The following is a 20473-nucleotide window of genomic DNA, read 5'->3' as shown; positions in this document are numbered from 1 at the left end:
ATATATACACACACCCACACACACCCCCACATATCCCCGTACTGATTCTGTTTCTCTAGATACCCACACTCCTAAGATCTATGCTTGAAAATATTATTTTGCTTGGCTTTTGGAAAACAAAGATCAAGCTGTATTTTTACACCCTCAGGAAATGTACAATCTATTTTAAGACAAGATAATTATTATAAAGGGACACACTGGTTAAATAGAAGTACGAAGATATAAGTCTGGCTAAAGCAATCCGAGAAAATTTCACAGTGAAGGTAGACTATGAGCTGAATCTATTAGGATGAGAAAGAACTTTTCAATTGCTATAGCAGGGTTTGATGGTCAGGCTGAAGATACAGTACAATAGTGGGTGAAACCGTAAGGGCTATGAAAGCATTCTGTATCTGAGAAGAAAAGTAATAGATATTAAAATTTTGAAGCAGAGTGGCTTCTGAAGAAAAAAAAAGTCCTGTATTTCGACAGTTCTATCAAACAGGCACAGACACCGGTACACACACATACAGGAATTGCCTAAGAAAGGGTGTCTTTCAGTTTCCTAAATTATTGAGAAATGACATTTCTATTTTTTCCAATGTTGACAGCTTGATGCTATTTTTTCTCCTGTTTCTGCTCAATGAAATAATTTGGCCTTTATTAGACAGCCCTGAAGGTCTAGTGTCCAGACTGTCCAGCAGAGCTACTGCAGTTTTCTACCATTTCCACTTATTTCCATCCTTAACAACACAATTACAAATAAACAGCGACTGTCCAGGCTGCTGCTGACACTGATTTGAGGAGAAATATGGCAGCAAGCTGGCAGGCGTAAGCATTTAAAACTGCGAATCACCTAAGGTAGAAAATATCCAATTTCAATTGATTCAGTTAATGAGCAATAATATTTTCAGGGGGAGACTAAAGTAACTTTACACTGGGAGAAACCTAAACTGTATTGTGAACAGATTATCTTTCCTAAGTCTCTGTCTTCTTCCTAGTTGTAAGAAAATATAAAACCAGTAAGAGGAGCGATATCCAGAAGATCCTTACTTGGGAAAGCTCATCCATAGTAGCATACCCTTAGTAATTTGAATAACCATAGACCCCTTTTAGGCATACATTTTATCTCTTACGACATCCATGTAATTAAGATGTTCATGAGTAATGAAAAATTACAATTTGTTTCCTAGTATAAAAGAAAAACATTTCAAAATAATTCAATATCGATAGGGAAAAGGGAGGCAAAAAAATATTACTCAAAGTCTTACTATTCTGAGAAAATTTTGCTAACACTTAGTATTTCTATTTGATATTTTTATGAATGAAAAGTTAAAAAAAAACTTTTGAAGGTTTTGAGTTTTAAACTGTGCTGGTGGTAGTATGTTGCTGTATCTCTCAAACATGGTGTTGGGAGGTATTCTTTGTTAGAATGCTGCTCATTTATTTTCTGATTTGCTTTATTGGGGAAGAAGGGGCTGCTCTCTTGGCCTAAGAAAAACCAAACCAACCCCGTTGCTGTCAAGCCGATTACGACTCATAGCGACCCTTGGCCTGGAACTGCACAAAACCCATGGCTCATCTTTTCTCTGCTCGACCCTTTGAAAGTGACCACTACCTACATAATATTAATAATTGCAGTCATGAATAAATTAATACTTGCATTTTTTTTGCAGCTTCATTAAAATTTGGTTGTACACCTGTGAACATCATCCATTATATTTCCCCTGGAAAAGCAGATTGAAAATATTTAATGTAGACACCTGTGAACATCATCCAGTATATTTCCCCTGGAAAAGCAGATTGAAAATATTTAATGTAGAAAATGTGGAGGGAGGAGAAATACCAGTTGGATATGATTTCAGTTATCTTCATGAAAGGTGATGTGAATCAAGAAAGGGCTTTTGTGGACGGAGAAGAGGGAATGCATGCATAAATACTGCTGTTATTGTTGTTAGGTGCTGTCAAGTAGCTGCCTAGTCCTGTGTCATCTTCACAATTGTTACTGTTTGAGTCTATTGTTGCAGTCACTGGGTCAGTCCATCTCACTGAGGGTCTTCCTCTTTTTCACTGACCCTCTACTTTACCAAGCATGATGTTCTTCTCTAGGGACTGGTCCCTTCTGATAACACGTCCAAAGTATGTGAGGTGAAGTCTTGCCATCCTTGCTTTTGAGGAGCACTCTGGCTGTACTCCTCCAATCCTGATGACCTGTTCTTCCTAATATAGTCCAGCTTCTCGGATTATTTGCTCAGCATACAGATTGAATAGGTATGGTGAAAGAATACAACCCTGAAACAAACCTTTCCTGACTTTAAACCAATCAGTATCCCCTAGTTCTGCCCGAACAACTGCCTCTTGATCTATGTAAAGGTTCCTCATGAGCACAATTAAGTGTTCTGGAATTCCCATTCTTCACAATGTTATACGTAATTTGTTATGATCCACACAGTCGAATGTCTTTGCACAGTCAATAAAACACAGGTAAATATCCTTCTGGTATTCTCTGCTTTCAGCCAGGATCCATCTGACATCAGCAATGATATTCCTGGTTCCACGTCCTCTTCTGAAACTGGCCTGAATTTCTGGCAGGTCCCTGTCGATATACTGCTACAGCCATTTTTGAATGATCTTCAGCAAAATTTTGCTTGCGTGTGATATTAATGATACTGTTGTATAATTTCCACATTCGGTTGGATAACCTTTCTTGGAAATAGGCATAAATATGGATCTCTTCCAGTCAGTTGGCCAGGAAGCTGTCTTCCATATTTCTTGGCATAGATGAGTGAGCACCTCCGCTGCTGCATCTGTTTGTTGAAACAACTCAATTGATGTATTATGCAGATGACACAACCTTGCTTGCTAAAAGTGAAAAGGACTTGAAGCACTTACTAATGAAGATCAAAGACCACAGCCTTCAGTATGGATTACACCTCAACATAAAGAAAACAAAAATCCTCACAACTGGACCAATGAGCAATATCATGATAAACGGAGAAAAGATTGACGTTGTCAAGGATTTCATTTTACTTGGATCCACAATCAACAGACATGGAAGCAGCAGTCAGGAAATCAAAAGATGCATTGCATTGGGTACGTCTGCTGCAAAGAACCTCTTTAAAGTGTCGAAGAGCAAAGATGTCACCTTGATGACTAAGGTGCACTTGACTGAAGCCATGGTATTTTCAGTTGCATCATATGCATGAGAATGCTGAACTGTGAATAAGGAAGACCGAAGAAGAACTGACGCCTTTGAATTGTGGTGTTGGCAAAGCATATTGAATATACCATGGACTGCCAAAAGAACGAACAAATCTATCTTAGAAGAAGTACAACCAGAATGCTCCTTAGAAGCAAAGATGGTGAGACTGCGCTTTACATTCTTTGGACATGTTGTCAGGAGGGATCAGTCCCTGGAGAAGGACATCATGCTTGGCAGAGTACAGGGTCAGCAGAAAAGAGGAAGACCCTCAACGAGGTAGATTGACACAGCGGCTGCAACAATGAGCTCAAGCATAACAATATTTGTAAGGATGGCTCAGGACCAGGCAGTGTTTCGTTCTATTGTGCATAGGGTCACTGAGTCGGATCTGACGAGAAGGCACCTAACAACAGCAGCAACAACAACAACAACAATAAACTAGCTGTACTTCTTGCAAGACAAATTTGTTTGTTCTTCTGGCAATACATAGAGTGCCAAAGGCATCAATTCTCCTTCAGTCTTACTTATTCATTGTCCAGCTTTCGAATGCATGTGAGGCAGCTGAAAACACCATGGCTTGGATCAGGCATACCTTAGTCCTTAAAGTGACATCTTTGCTTTTTAACACTTCAAGGAGATCTTTAGCAGAAGATTTGTCCAGTGCAAGTCATTTGATTGCTTGACTGGTGCTTCCATGGGCATTGATTGTGGATCCAAGTAAAATGAAATCCTTTACAACTTCAATATTTTTTCCGTTTAAGTGGTATGATTAATAGAACACGCTCATCAATGGGTGAGGGTGTGAAAATTGCAGGAGAAAGGGGGCTAGGTGTGATTGATTGTATACTGATATTAGTCAGAGAAATTAAAATGGAGGATTAGATTTTGGTGGAAAACTGTGGGAGTGGGCTAGGCAAAAGTTAGTTTTGAACACTTGAGTATAAATATTCTGGTTCTTAATGATTTGTGTTTTCAGAACCCTCTAGGACTTGCCTTAAATTTAAGTTGAACTCTCACTGAAAGAGCCAGTTTCATCTTTACGATTTAGTAAAGGCAAAATGGTATCTATGGTAACATAAAGAATAATTAGAGCAATGTGAAGAAAAGCCTGTAGCTAACCTGTGCTGCTCGGTGAAGCTGCCTATGTCTTCCATTGCTCCTTCTTTAATCCTTATTTCTTATCAGCTTTATACTTGTTAAAAATATGAGGCCTTCCTTTTACAAGCCAGGCAAATTTAATAATGTTAACATCTTTAAACTTAATTGCCATTAAATTACAACATTCTTTGATTGGCATTGGGGACAATGCTTATTATTACAGCTGTCTATGTGAGCAAGTTTCTCAAACCAAATTCCACTTAATTTTTCAGTCTGTCGGGAAAGCAGATGTTTAAATAGTGACAGAGTAGTGTAGTAGATACGGTTATTTTTATGTGTGTATGTGTGTACAGGAGTGACCAGTTCTGCCTAGAGATTTATAAACAGCTTCCTGGAGGAGAGGATGCTTAAACTGACACTTAATGAAAGGCCCTGTGCCCTGAATAACCTGATTCTATGACCCCAGCTTTTTCCTCCTGATACCAGTGTTTCCCTCTTTCAATCTCTTGGAGTACAGTATCTTCCTATTCTCCTTTTATTTCTTTTTCTTTTTTCTTCCCTCTCTCATTCCTTTCCTCTCTTCTCCTTACCTTTACCACTGCTCTACTGATCATAATATGGAATTTAAGTAGATAGTCATAGATTGATATATACTTACTAAAAATAAATGATAGTTTATTGCTTTTAACTTTGCTTTTGTATGTGTCCTTGGAATCATTTTTCCTTAGGCTGGTTTTTCTAAAGAAAAATATCTTCCCCAGCCATATGTAATAGTATTACTAGAATGGCTAGTTGTTCTCTGCCTGATATAAAATGCACTGTCATTTGTTATGAACTGTGGGAAATCTGTCAACAATGGTATTGAATCAGTGGAAATGTTTTCCTTCTGATTGCTAGAGTCATCAAAGTGAAATCTGTAATGCTTGTCAACTAGGCTCTGGGATGACATTTTGGAAGTTAAGGCAGCAATGGAAGGCTTTGTGCTCAGAAATTATCTAGGCAGGACTATTTAGGCAGTTTGGACTCAAGAATGGGAACAACTCAGAAATCATTTGTTGGCAGTCAGCAAAAGTGAAGTGTCTTTGTAAGCATCCTGCAAAAGGGCAAACATCACATAATTTTTGCTCTATCAATAAAAAAAACACGAAAATGTGGAAATGGGAGAAGTAAATAAAAAGTTGGGAAGGAGACTCTGGCAGATAGAGTGCACAAATTCATAAGTAAGTGTTACGGACTAGTGGTTTACAACTCAATTCTGGCTGCACATTAGAATTACCCAAGTGCTTTAAAAAAATGTCAGTGCCCCTTATATACTTGAAGAAAAATCAGATAAAAGAATTAAAAAAAATGAAGAAACATTAAGAATCATGTGGGACTCTATCAAGAGAAATAACCTACAAGTGATTGGAGTACCAGAACAGGGAGGGATAACAGAAAATACAGAGAAAATTGTTGAAGATTTGTTGGCAGAAACTTCCCTGATATGGTAAAAGATGAGAAGATATCTATCCAAGATGCTCATCAAACTCCACATAAGGTAGATGTTAAAAGAAAGTCACCAAGACATATTATAATCAAGCTTGCCAAGACCAAAGATAAAAAGACAATTATAAGAGCAGTGAGGGATAAACGAAAAGTCACCTACAAAGGAGAGCCAATAAGAATAAGTTCGGACTACTCAGCAGAAACCATGCAGGCAAGAAGGCAATGGGATGACACATTTAAAAAATTGAAGGAAATAAATTGCCTGCCAAGAATCACATATCCAGCAAAACTGTCTCTTAAATATGAAGATGAAACTAAGATATTTCCAGATGAACACAAGTTGAGGCAATTTGTAAAAACCAAACCAAAACTACAAGAAATACTACAGGGAGTTCTTTGGTTTGAAAATCAATAATATCAGGTATCAACCCAAGACTAGAACACTGGGCAGAGCAACCAGAAGTCAACCCAGACAGGGGAATCCAAAAAAAAAAAGAAAGATTATGGAAAAAAAAAAAAAAGAGCTCAAAACAGGGTAACAGTGATGTTATTATATAAAAGAGGACAACATTAAAATAGTAAAGAGGGACTAAGAAATGTAATCATACACCTTCCATATGGAGAGGAAGATATGGCGATACAAAGAAATAAAAGTTAGTTTTAAATTTAGAAAAATAGGAGTAAATAATAAGGTAACCACAAAGGAGACAAACTATCCTACTAATCAAAATAAAATACAAGGGAAAAATACAGACTCAGCAGAAACAAAATCAATAACAACAAATATGAAGAAAGGACAATATTTAAAGAAAATCTACTCAGCACATAAAATCAAGTGTGAAAAAGAAACTGTCAACACACAAAAAGAGACATCAAAATGATAGCACTGAATTCATGCCTATGCATAATTACCCTGAACGTAAATGGACTAAATGCACCAATAAAGAGACAGAGAGTGGCAGAATGGATTAGAAAACAAGATCCGTCTATATGCTGCCTACAAGAGACACACCTTAGACTTAGAGACGCAAACAAACTAAAACTCAAAGGATGGAAAAGAATATATTAAGCAAACAACAATCAAAAAAGAGCAGGAGTGGCAATATTAATTTCTGACAAAATAGACTTTAAAGTTAAATCCATCAGAAAGGATAAGGAAGGACATTACATAATGATTAAAGGGATAATACACCAGAAGATATAACCATATTAAATATTTATGCACCCAATGACAGGGCTGCAAGATACATGAAACAAACTCTATCAGCATTGAAAAGTGAGATAGACAGCTCCGCAATAATAGTAGGAGACTTCAACACACCACTTTCAGTGAAGGACAGGACATCCAGAAAGAAGCTCCATAAAGACACGGAAGATCTAAATGCCGCAATCAACCAACGTGACCTCGTAGACATATACAAGACACTCCACCCAACATCAATCAAGTATACTTTTTTTTCCTAGTGCACATGGAACATTCTCTAGAATAGACTACATATTAGGTCATACAGCAAGTCTTACCAGAATCCAAAACATTGAAATATTACAAAGCATCTTCTCTGACCATAAGGCCATAAAAGTGGAAATCAATAACAGGAAAGGCAGGGAAAGGAAATCAAATACTTGGAAACTGAACAATATTCTGCTTAAAAAAGACTGGGTTATAGAAGACATTAAGGATGGAATAAAGAAATTCAGGGAATCCAATGAGAATGAAAACACTTCCTATCAGAACCTTTGTGACACAGCAAAAGCGGTGCTCAGAGGCCAATTTATATCAATAAATGCACACATCCAAAAAGAAGAAAGGGCCAAAACCAAACAATTATCCCTAGAACTTGAACAAATAGAAAGAGAGCAAGAAAAGAAACCCACAGGCACCAGAAGAAAACAAATAATAAAAACTAGAGCTGAACTAAATGAAATAGAAAACAGAAAAACAATTGAAAGAATTAACAAGACCAAAAACTCATCAAAATTGATTAACCACTGGCCAAACTGACAAAAGAAAAACAGGAGAGGAAGCAAATAACACAAATAAGAAATGAGATGGGCGATATTATAACAGACCCAACCGAAATTAAAAGAATCATATCAGATAACTGTGAAAAACTATACTCAAACAAATTTGAAAACCTAAAAGAAATGGATGAATTCCTAGAAACACACTACCTACCTAAACTAACACAAACAGAGGTAGAACAACTAAATAGACCTATAACAAAAGAAGAGATTGAAAAGGTAATCAAAAAACTCCCAACAACAAAAAAAAAGCCCTGTCCCGGACAGCTTCACTGCAGAGTTCTACCAAACTTGCAGAGAAAAGTTAACACCACTACTACTAAAGGTATTTCAGAGCATAGAGAAGGACGGAATACTACCAAACTCATTCTATGAAGCCACCATATCCCTGATACCAATACCAGATAAAGACACCACAAGAAAAGAAAATTATAGACCTATATCCTTCAAGAATGTAGATGCAAAAATTCTCAAGAAAATTCTAGCCAATAGAATTCAACAACATATCAAAAAAATAATTCACCATGACTAAGTGGGATTCATACCAGTTATGCAGGGATGGTTCAACATTAGGAAAACAGTTAATGTAATCCACCGGATAAATAAAAGTCAAGAATCACATGATTTTATCAATTGATGCAGAAAAGGCATTTGACAAAGTTCAACACTCAATCATGATAAAAACTCTCAGCAAAATAGGAATAGAAGGAAAATTCCTCAACATAATAAAAGGCATTTTTACAAAGCCAACAGCCAACACCACCCTAAACGGAGAGAGCCTGAAAACATTCCCCTTGAGATCGGGAACCAAACAAGAATGCCCTTTATCACCACTCTTTTTCAACATTGTGCTGGAAGTCCTAGCCAGAGCAATTAGGCTAGATAAAGAAATAAAGGGCATCCACATTGGCAAGGAAGAAGTAAAAGTATCTCTATTTGCAGATGACATGATCTTATACACAGAAAACCCTAAGGAATCCTCCAGAAAACTACTGAAACTAATAGACGAGTTCAGCAGAGTATCAGGATACAAGATAAACATGCAAAAATCAATTGGATTCCTCGACACCAACAAAAAGAACATCAAAGAGGAAATCACCAAATCAATGCCATTTACTGTAGCCCCCAAGAAGATAAAATACTTAGGAATAAATCTTACCAGAGATGTAAAAGACTTATACAAAGAAAACTACAGTACACTTCTGCAAGAAACCAAAAGAGACTTACATTAAGTGGAAGAACATACCTTGCTCATGGGCAGGAAGACTTAACATCATAAAAATGTCTATTCTACCAAAAGCGATCTATACATTTCATGCAATTCCAATCTCTTTAATGAAATGGAGAAACAAATCACCAACTTCATATGCAAGGGAAAGAGGCCCTGGATAAGTTAGGCATTACTGAAGAAGAAGAACAAAATGGGAGGCCTTACTTTACTTGATTTTAGAACCTATTATACTGCCACAGTAGTCAAAACAGCCTGATAGTGGAACAACAACAGATACATGGACCAATGGAACAGAATTGAGAACCCAGACATAAATCCATCCACATATGAGTAGTTGATATTTTGACAAAGGACGCAAAACAGTTAAATGGGGAAAAGTCAGTCTTTTTAACAAATGGTGCTGGCATAACTGGATATCCATCTGCAAAAAAATGAAACAAGACCCATACCTCACTCCATGCACAAAAACTAACTCAAAATGGATCAAAGACCTAATTATATCATGGAAGAAAAAATAGGGACAACTTAGGAGCCCTAATACATGGCATAAACAGTATACAAAACATTATATAGAAAGTAGAAGAAAAGCTAGATAACTGGGAGCTCCTAAAAATCAAACACCTATGCTCATCCAAAGGCTTTACCAAAAGAGTAAAAACACTATCTACACACTGGGAAAAAGTTTTTAGCTATGACATTTTTGATCAGCGCCGGATGTCTAAAATCTACATGATACTGCAAAAACTCAACTGCAAAAAGATAACCGAATTAAAAAATGGGCAGAAGATATGAATAGACACTTCACTAAAGAAGACGTTCAGGTTGCTAACAGATATATGAGGAAGTGTTCATGATCATTAGCCATTAGAGAAATGCAGATCAAAACTACAATGAGATTTCATCTCACTCCAACAAGGCTGGCATTAATCCAAAAAATACAAAAGAATAAATGTTGGAGAGGCTGTGGAGAGATTGGAACACTTATACACTGCTGATGGGAATGTCAAATGGTACAACCACTTTGGTAATCGATTTGGACTTCCTTAAAAAGCTAGAAATAGAACTACCATAGGATCCAGCAATCCCACTCCTTGGAATATATCCTAGAGAAATAAGAGCCTTTACACAAACAGATATATGCACACCCACGTTTATTGCAGCACTGTCTACAATAGCAAAAAGATGGAAGCAACCAAGGTGCCCATCAACAGATGAATGGATAAATAAATTATGGTATATTAACACAATGGAATAGTACACATCGATAAAGAACAGTGAGGAAACTGTGAAACATTTCATAACATGGAGGAACCTGGAAGGCATTATGCTGAGTGAAATTAGTCAGTTGCAAAATGACAAATATTGTATAAGACCACTATTATAAGAACTTGAGAAATAGTTTAAACTGAGAAGAAAGCATTCTTTTGTGGTTACAAGAGCGGGGAGGGAGGGAGGATGGAAGTGGGGCATTCACTAATTAGATAGTAGATAAGAACTACTTTAGGTAAAGAGAAAGACAGCACACAATACGGGGGAGGTCAGCACAATTGAACTAAACCAAAAGCAAAGAAGTTTCCTGAATAAACTGAATGCTTTGAAGGCCAGTATAGCAGGGGCAGGGGTCTGGGGACCATGGTTTCAGGGGACATCTAAGTCAATTGGCATAATAAAATCTATTAAGAAAACATTCTGCATCCCACTTTGAAGAGCAGCGTCTGGGGTCTTAAACGCCAGCAAGCAGCCATCTAAGATGCATCAATTGGTCTCGACCCATCTGGATCAAAGTAGAATGAAGAACACCAAGGACACAAGGTGATTATCAGCTTAAGAGACAGAAAGGGCCACATGAACCACAGCCTACATCACCCTGAGACCAGAAGAACTAGATGGTGCCTGGCTACAATCGATGACTGCCATGAGAGGGAACACAATATAGAACACCTGAGGGAGCAGGAGAGCAGTGGGATGCAGACCCCAAATTCTCATAAGACCAGACTTAATGGTCTGACTGAGACTAGAAGGACCCCGGTGGTCATGGCCCCCAGACCTTCTGTTGGCCCAGGACAGGAACCATTCCCTTAGCCAACTCTTCAAACATGGACCAGACTGGACAATGGGTTGGAGATGGATGCTGGTGAGGACTGAGCTTCTTGGATCTGGTGGACACTTGAGACTATGTTGGCATCTCCTGCTTGGAGGGGAGATGAGAGGGTGGAGGGGGTTAGAAGCTGGCAAAATGGACACGAAAAGAGAGAGCGGAGGGAGAGAGCGGGCTGTCTCAATAGGGGGAGAGTAACTGGGAGTGTGTAGCAAGGTGTATATGGGTTTTTGTGTGAGAGACTGACTTGATTTGTAAACTTTCATTTAAAGCACAATAAAAATTGTATATATATTTGAAAAAAATCAGTGCCCCATAAGGCACCTGGACAAGTTTTGTTTTGTTTGCTTCCCAAGTGTTTCTGATGATCTTGTTCTCAACCATAGCATTAAATGACTAGGCCACAAAACTCTTTTCTACCGACTTTTACTGGAGGCGAAAACTACTGAATTAACTCCTTTAAATGATCTATTACAAATCTGCGGGAAGTATTAAGGACAAACAAAAAAACAGTAAAATTTAATGACATCTCACTCATTTTAAAAACAAGTGAAACAAAACAAAAAACCAAGCAAATTAGATGAGATGATTCCAACTCCTGGTTACCCCACATGTGTCAGAGTAGAACTGTGCTCCGAAGAGTTTTCAATGGCTGATTTTTTGGAAGTAGATGACCAGGCTTTGAACTGCCAATCTTTTTATTAGTGCTGAGTGTACCACCCTCTCTTAAGTTTCGTTATTTTTTAACCAGAAAGGGAAAACACTGTGGACAGTTTTCTCAGAATCATTGTAACAACTATGAGAGAAGAACTGCTGTTCTTCATTTTGTGGCATTGCAGGAAGTGTTGTAAAAAATATTAGTAACAAGTATCTCTAAAAGCTCTTATTCCTTTAAAAAAAAACTTTAAAAATTTAGTTATTGATATATTGTTTTGAGGAGGCATATGCTGGGGGAAGAAGCATGCAAGTTGTCAATGATAAGTGGGAGACCACAAGATCAAACTTATAATTGTCTTGTGTCTGTGTTCATATTAGTTGTCTAATCTCTGCAAGGGAAAGGAGGGGCTGTTCACTGTCAAAGACATGTCTGGCTCTGAGCTTAGGACAGAGTAGATGCTCTGTAAATGTTTACTAATGGTTGAAATTTATAAGAAGGGAAGGGCAAAGGCGATGGCAGGCAACATATTAGAGAAGACATTAAGGAACAAATATGTTCAATGCTACTAAAGAAGAAAAAATCTCATGTCTGATGTAGCATTCTTGGATGGGTGATAGAATTAGACCTCAATTTTGGTGATAGATGAGGGACAAGACCAGGCCAAAATGGGTCTTGGTAGTAGGCTGTCCATATTCTTTGGAAAACAGGTTTATGCCTGTTCCAACTCTTTGGGTTCCAGCTCCTAAATAAGCAAGAGAAGCCAGATCCCAGGAAAGACAGTCATAATATGATAGAAGATACTATTTCTGAAAAATTTTAATGCAGTATTCATTTTAAGGAAGAAAATTTCTCATGAGAATATTCTGCCTCAGATTAAGAGTGAGAGATTTGAGGGAAATGGGAAGTTGGTGTTGCTCTTTTCTTAAAGCATTGTGTTAAGTGATTATTTCATTCAATCTATGTGGCTTGGTTAGGAAAGATTTTCATAAGATTTTTCCACTTTCTCTTAACTCTTCCAGTTAAGGGAATACCCATAATCACATGCCTCCTAGAGAAAATGATCCCTTCCTGTCTTTCATTCTTCATTTGTATTATGTCATGTTAGATTAGATTCTTGTCCTTAGGTGCCATTGAGTGGGTAATAGCAATCCTGTGTACAACAGAACAAAACACTGCCCAGTCCTGTGCCATCCTCACAATCACTGCTGTATTTGAACCCATTATTTCAGTCATTGTATCAATCTTCTTTTTTTTTTTTTAATCAATCTATCTTGTTGAGAGTCTTTATCTTTTTCACTGACCCTGCACTTTACCAAGCATGATGTCCTTCTCCAGGGATTGGTTTCCACTCCACCATGCATGATGTCCTTCTCCAGGGATTGGTCTGTCCAGATAACATGTCCAAATTTAAATATATTAATTTGAAATTGATTTATATTGCTTCTTCTTGTCCAATTGTGCTTTTTGACAAATTTTCATTCCTTAGCAGCACAGAGTTGGAGTAAACAAGAAGGGCAGAAAGAGATTTTTAACAAAAGTTACTAAGCAAACTCCACCCAAAATCTGATAATATAAATATAGAAATAGAAAAGTAACAAAAGATAAAAGAACAATCTAACATTGAGCTACAAACTGACATTGAACCACAGGGTCCTATACATTAAACACCAGTTTTTTTCTTCTTTTTTTTTTTCCATATTTACAGACTGTCTTCGTTATCTAGTGCTGCTAGAACAGAATTACCAAAAGTGGATGGCTTCAATAAAAAGAAATTTGTTCTCTCAGATTCTAGGAGGCTAAAAGTCTGAATTCAGGGGGCCAGCTCCAGGGGAAGGCTTTTTTTCTCTGTTGACTCTGTAGGAAGGTCCTTATCATCAATCTTCCCCTATTCTAGGAGCTTCTCAGTGCAGGGGCCTTGTCAGTGCAGGGGCCCTGGGTCCAAAGGATGTGCTCCCCTCCTGGTTCTTCATTCTTGGTGATAGGAGGTCCCCCTGTCTCTCTGCTCACCTCTCTCTTTTATATCTTAAAAGAGATTTACTCAAGATACAACCTAATCTTGTAGACTGAGTCCTTCCTCAATAACATAACTGCCTCTAATCCTGCTTCATTAACATCATAGAGGAAGGATGTATAACACATAGGAAAATCACGTCAGGTGACAAAATGGTGGACAATCACACAATACTGGAAATCACGGCCTAGCCAGGTTGACACAAATTTTGGAGGGACACAATTCAACCCATAATACAGGCATAATAATTTTCCATATTTATAGGAACATTCCCCTCATGTCTGTCGGTTTATTGTACTGTGGTGGCTTGCATGTTGCCGTGCTGCTGGAAGCTATGCCACCACTATTTCAAATACCAGCAGGGTCACCCATGGTGGACAGGTTTCAGTTGAGCTTCCAGACTAAGACAGACTAGGAAGAAAGAACTGGCGGTCTAGTTCTGAAAAAAATTAGCCAGTGACAACCTTATGAATAGCAGAGGAATATTGTCTGGTATAGTGCCAGAAGATGAGCCCCTTAGGTTGGAAGACACTCAAAGTACAACTGGGCAAGAGCCGCCTCCTCAAAGTAGAGTCGACCTTAATGACATGGATGGAGTCAAGCTTTCGGGACCTTCATTTGCTGATGTGGTTTGACTCAAAATGAGAAAAAACAGCTGCAAACATCCATTAATAATTGGATTGTGGAATGTATGAAGTATGAAACTAGTAAAATTGGAAATCGTCAAAAATGAAATGGAATGCATAAACATCAATATCCTAGGCATTAGTAAGCTGAAATGGGCTGGTATTGGGCATTTTTAATTAGACAATCATACAGTCTACTATGCTGGTAATGACAAATTGAAGAGGAATGGTATCACATTCATCAGCAAAAAGAACATTTCAAGATCTCTCCTGAAGGACAATGCTGTCAGTGACGGGATAAAATCCATATGCCTGTAAGAAAGACCAGTTAACAGGACTTTTATTCAAATTTACTCACCAACCACTAAGGCCGAAGATGAAGAACTTGGAGATTTTTACTGACTTCTGCTGTCTGAAATTGATCAAACATACAATAAAGACGTGTTGATAATTATTGATGATTGAAATGCAAAAGTTGGAAACAAGGAGAAAGGTTATTAGTTGGAAAATATGGCCTTGGTGATAGAAACGATGCCGGAGACTGCACGCTAGAATTTTGCAAGACCAAGAACTTCTTCACTGCAATACTATTTTTCAACAATGTAAAAAGCGACTATATATGTGAACCTCACCAGATGGAATACACAGGAATCAAATCGACTACATCTGTGGAAAGAGACGATGGAAAAGCTCAATACTGTCAGTCAAAACAAGGCCAAAGGCTGACTGCAGAACAGACCATCAATTGCTCATATGCACGTTTAAGTTGAAGCTGAAGAAAATTAGAACAAGTCCACGAGAGCCAAAATATAACCTTGAATATACGCCATCTGAATTTACAGACCCTCTCAAGAATTTTTTTTCTCAAGAATAGATTTGACTCATCGAACACTAATGACCAAAGACCAGACAAGTTGTGGAATGACATGAAGGACATCATACTTGAAGAAAGCAAGAGGTCATTAAAAAAACAGGAAGGAAAGAAAAGTCCAAAATAGATGTCAGAAGAGACTCTGAAAATTACCCTTGAAGGTCAAGTAGTTAAGGCAAAAGGAAGAAATGGCGAAGTAAAGAGCTGAACAGGACAGTTCAAAGGGCAGCTCGAGAAGACAAAGTAAAATATTACAATGAAATCTGCAAAGACCTGGAGTTTAGAAAACCAAAAAGGAAGAACAAGGTCGGCATTTCTCAAGCAGAAATAACTGAAGAAAAAATTCAAGCCTTGAGTTGCAATATTGAAGGATTCTACAGGGAAAATATTGAATGACCCAGGAAGCACACAGTCACTATACCAAAAAGAATTGATTGACGTTCAACCATTTTTCAGGAGGTAGCATATGGTCTAGAACTGATGGTACTGAAGGAAGAAGTCGAAGCTGTACTGAAGGCATTGGCAAAAAACAAGGCTTCAGTAATTGACAGAATACCAACTGAGATGTTTCAACAAAATGGATGCTCTGCTGGAAGTACTCACCTGTCTATGCCAAGAAATTTGGAAGCCAGCTACCTGGCCAATTGACTGGGAGAGACCCATATTTATGCCTATTCCAAGGAAAGGTGATCCGCCTGAATGCAGAAATTATCAAACAATATCATTAGTATCACATGTAAGTAAAAGTTTGCTAAAGATCATTCAAAAGCTGTTGCAGCTCTAAGTCGACAGGAAACTGCCAAAAATTCAAGCTATAGTCAGAAGAGGACATGGAACCAGGGATATCATTGGTGAAGTCAGGTAGATCTTGGGTGAAAGCAGAGAATACCAGAAAGATGTTTACTTGTGTTTTATTGGCTATGCAAAGGCATTCAACTGTGTGGATCATACTGAATTATGATGAACATTCAGAAGAATGGAAATTCCAGAACACTTAATTGTGCTCATGAGGAACCTGTACTTAGACCAAGGGACAGTCATTTAAACAGAACAAAGGGATATTGTGTGGTTTAAAATCAGAAAAAGTGTGCATCAGAGTTGTATCCTTTCGCCATTCTTATTAAATCTGTATGCTAAGCAAATAATCAGAGAAACTGGAGTATTTGATGAAGAACCCAGCATCAAGATTGAAGAAAGACTCATTAGCAATCTGCTATATGCAAACACAGTTTATAAAGAAAATGTTCTACATTCTACTTCGGTGAGTAGTGTCTAGGATTTTAAAAGCTTGTGAGTGACCATCTAAGATACTCCACTGGTCTCACCCTGTCCGGAGCAAGTGAGAATGAAGAAAACCAAAGACCCAAGGGAAAGATTAGTTTGAAGGACTAATGGACCACAACTACCACAGCCTCCACCAGACTGAGTCCAGCACAACTAGATGGTGCCTGACTACCACTGACTGCTCTGACAGGGATCACAGTAGAGGGTCCTGGACAGAGCTGGAGAAAAATGTAGAACAAAGTTCTAACTTACAAAAAAAGACCAGACTTACTGGCCTGACAGAGACTGGAGAAACCCTAAGAGTATGGCCGCTGGACACACTTTATTAGCTCAGTAATGAAATCACTCCTGAGGTTCACCCTTCAGGCAAAGATTAGACAGTCCCATGAAACAAAATGAGACTAAAGAGGCACACCATCCCAGTGGCAAGGAGTTGGAAGGCAGGAGGGAATAGGAAAGCTGGTGATTGGGAACCCAAGGTTGAGCAGGGAGAGTGTTGACATGTTGTGGGGTTGGTTACCAATGTCACAAAGCAATACGTGTACTAAGTGTTTAATGAGAAGCTCGTTTGTTCTGTAAACTTACATCTAAAGTGCAAAAAATAATAAACAAAAATTAGAGTGATGATTACCTTTACATAGGGAGGGAGTGAGTAGTGTGAAGGGACACAAAGAAGTCTTCTCATCCTCTTTATTTACACGGGTAATTGGTAGAAAAAAAAAACCAAAAAAACAGAAGTAATTTGCTATATGCAGATAATACAACCTCGCTTGCTGAAAGTGTAGAGAACTTGAAGCACTTATTGATGAAGTTCAAAGTCTACAGCTTCTGTATACATTGCACCTAACATAAAACTCACTGCTGTCATGTCAATTCCAACTCATAGCGACCCTATAGGTCAGAGTAGAACTGCCCCATAGAGTTTCCAAGAAGCACCTGGAGGATTTGAACTGCTGACCTCTTGGTAGTAGCCGTAGCACTTAACCACAACACCACCAGGGTTTCCACCTTAACAGAAAGAAAACAAAAATCCTCACAACTGGACCAATAAGCAACATCATAATAAAAGAAGAAAATAATGTAGTTGTAAAGGATTTCATTTTACTTGGATCCACAATCAACACCAGTGGAAGCAGCAACCAAGAAATTAAATTTGCATTGGGCAAATCTGCTGCAAAAGACCTCTTTCAAGTGTTAAAAAGCAAAACTGTCACTTTAAGAACTGAGGTGAGCCCAACCCACACCATGGTGTTTTCAATTGCCTCACATACGGAGGAAAGCTGGACAATGAATTAGGAAAACCAAAGAAGAATTGATGCCTTTGAATTATGGTGTTGCTAAAGAATGTTGAATATACCAGAAGAAGGAACAAATCTGTCTTGGAAAACGTACAGGCAGAGCGCTCCTCACAAGCTTCAAAGTGAAGTTCATCTCACATACTTTGGACATGTTATCATGAGGGACCAGTCCCTGGAGAAGGTCATCATGCTTGGTAAAGTAGAGGGTCATAGAAAAAGAGGAATACCCTCAAAGAGGTGGATTGACACAGTGGCTCCAACAATGGGCTCAAGCATAACAACGATTGTGGGGATGGCCCAGGACCAGGCGGTGTTTCCTTCTGTTGTGCATACGGTCGCTCTGAGTTGGAACAGACTCAAAGGCACCTAACAACAATAACATAAGAACCTTAGATTTTCCTTCCAGATGTATGAGGGAAGATATCACTTCAGCATTTTTTGTTTACAAAATTCTGACAAAAGCGTTGGTCATAATTCATGAAGGAAATTTAAAAAGAAAGTTATTAAACCACGTTAAAAAATTAGGTAATAAAACATGAAAATGAATGCTAATTCTCAGTCGTTAACATTAACCAAGTCAGTCAGCATTATACCTCAACAAATTCAACTCTTATTCCTCAGTTTAGAAATGAAAGAGCAGAGACACAAAAGGAAAAGCTATACATGCTTTTTGGTTTTGAAAATCTTGTCCCTAATTTGAACTCTTTTGATTCAAATATAAAATCCCACGAAATTCAAGCCACTTCTTTCTTGGCCAAAGTAGTAGCACTGTGGTACAGCTGAAAACCATGTTTTCATTCGTTTGTAATTTCATTCTCTTCTACCACCTGCATGTGGTAAACAATTTCCTCAAAGTTGCCAACTGTAGATTTGCCAGATGTTGGACAAAACGAAAAATAAATTTAACTCTTTAAAAGCATTTGATTCACTGGTTGTCAATCATATATTCTGGTTGTCCTATTGTGGTTTTAATTTGTATATCCCTAATGACTAAGGGAAACCCTGGTGACGTAGGCGTTAAGTGCTACAGCTGCTAACCAAGAGGTCAGCAGTTCAAATCCACTAGGCACTCCTTGGAAACTTTATGGGGCAATTCTACCCTGTCCTATAGGGTCTCTATGACTCAGAGTCGACTCAACGGCAACAGGTTTGGTTTTTTTGGTTTAATGACTAAGGAGCCTTGGTGGTGCAGTGGTTAAGAGCTTGCCCCCTAACCAGAAGGTTGGCAGTTTGAATCCACCAGCCATTCCTTGGAACTGTATGGGGCAGTTCTACTCTGTTCTGTAGGGTTGCTGTGAGTTGGAATAGACTTGACTGTAATGGGTTTGGTTTCTTTCTGAATGACTGATGAAAGAGCCATTTAAGTGCTGGCCTACTAACCAAAAGGTCAGGGGTTCAAACTCACCAGTTGCACTGTGGGAGAAAGATGTGGACAGTCTACTCCCATAAGGATTTACAGCATTGAAAACCCTATGGGGCAGTTCTACTCTGTCCTATAGGGTCACTATGAGTCAGAACTTGATTTGATTGCAATGGGTTTGGTTTAACGACTAACGATGTCGAGCATCTTTTCATGTGATAAATTGCCATCGGTATATCTTTTGGTGAACTGTTCGTTCAAATCGTTTGCCGAATTTTTAATTGGGTTGTTTATTTCTTTTATCAGATAAATGATTTGTAATTATTTTCTTGAACACTGAAGCTTGTATTTTCATTCTATTAACAGTGCTTGGTGGAAACCCTGGTGGCATAGTGGTTAAGTGCGATAGCTGCTAACCAAAAGGTTGGCAGGTGGAACCTACTAGGTGCTCCTTGGAAACTTCATGGGGCAGTTCTACTCTTCTATAGGGTAGGTATGAGTCGGAATCGACTGGATGGTGATGGTTTTTTTTTTTGTTTGTTTTTATAACAATGTTTGTCAAAGAGTAGACATTTTTTATTTTGAGAATATTCAATTTATCATTTTTTTTTATGGACCAAGCTTTCGGTGTTGCATCTCAAAACACTTTGTCTAATGTAAGTTCACAAAAAATTTCTCCTATACCTTTTTCTATTAGTTTTATAGTGCTATGATTTAAATTTATGCTTATGATCCATTTACTGTTAATTTTTGTATACGGTATAAGGTATAGATTGAGATACTTTTTTTTTTTGCCTGTAGATATCTGACTTTTCCAGTGCCATTTGTTGAAAAGACCATGATTTCTCCACAAATTTGCCTTTGCACTTTTGTAAAATATCAATTGTTTATATATTTATGGATTTATTTCTGGACTCTCTATTCTGTTCCATTGATCTATTTGTTGATCTTTTCCTCAATACGATACTCTCCTGATTTCCGTAGCTTTAAAATAAAATTTGAAATCAGGTAGTGTTAGTCCTCCAACTTTGTTCTCCTTTTTCAAATCTGTTTTGGCTATTCTTGGTCTTTCTATTTCCAGTGAATGTTAGAATCAGCTCGCCTATTTCTGCATAAAATCCTGCAGGAATTTTGATTGAGACTGTGTTGGATCTCTACTGACAACTCAGGAGAAATGAGATAGGACAAGTGTGCAAGTTGTGATAATCTAGTTTTCAATTGCTTCAAAGAAAAAAGATAGCTATTTGGAT

The sequence above is a fragment of the Elephas maximus genome, chromosome 6 (genome assembly GCF_024166365.1).
Source record: "Elephas maximus indicus isolate mEleMax1 chromosome 6, mEleMax1 primary haplotype, whole genome shotgun sequence".
Lineage (NCBI taxonomy): Eukaryota > Metazoa > Chordata > Mammalia > Proboscidea > Elephantidae > Elephas > Elephas maximus.
Note: the sequence above shows the minus strand (reverse complement) of the source record.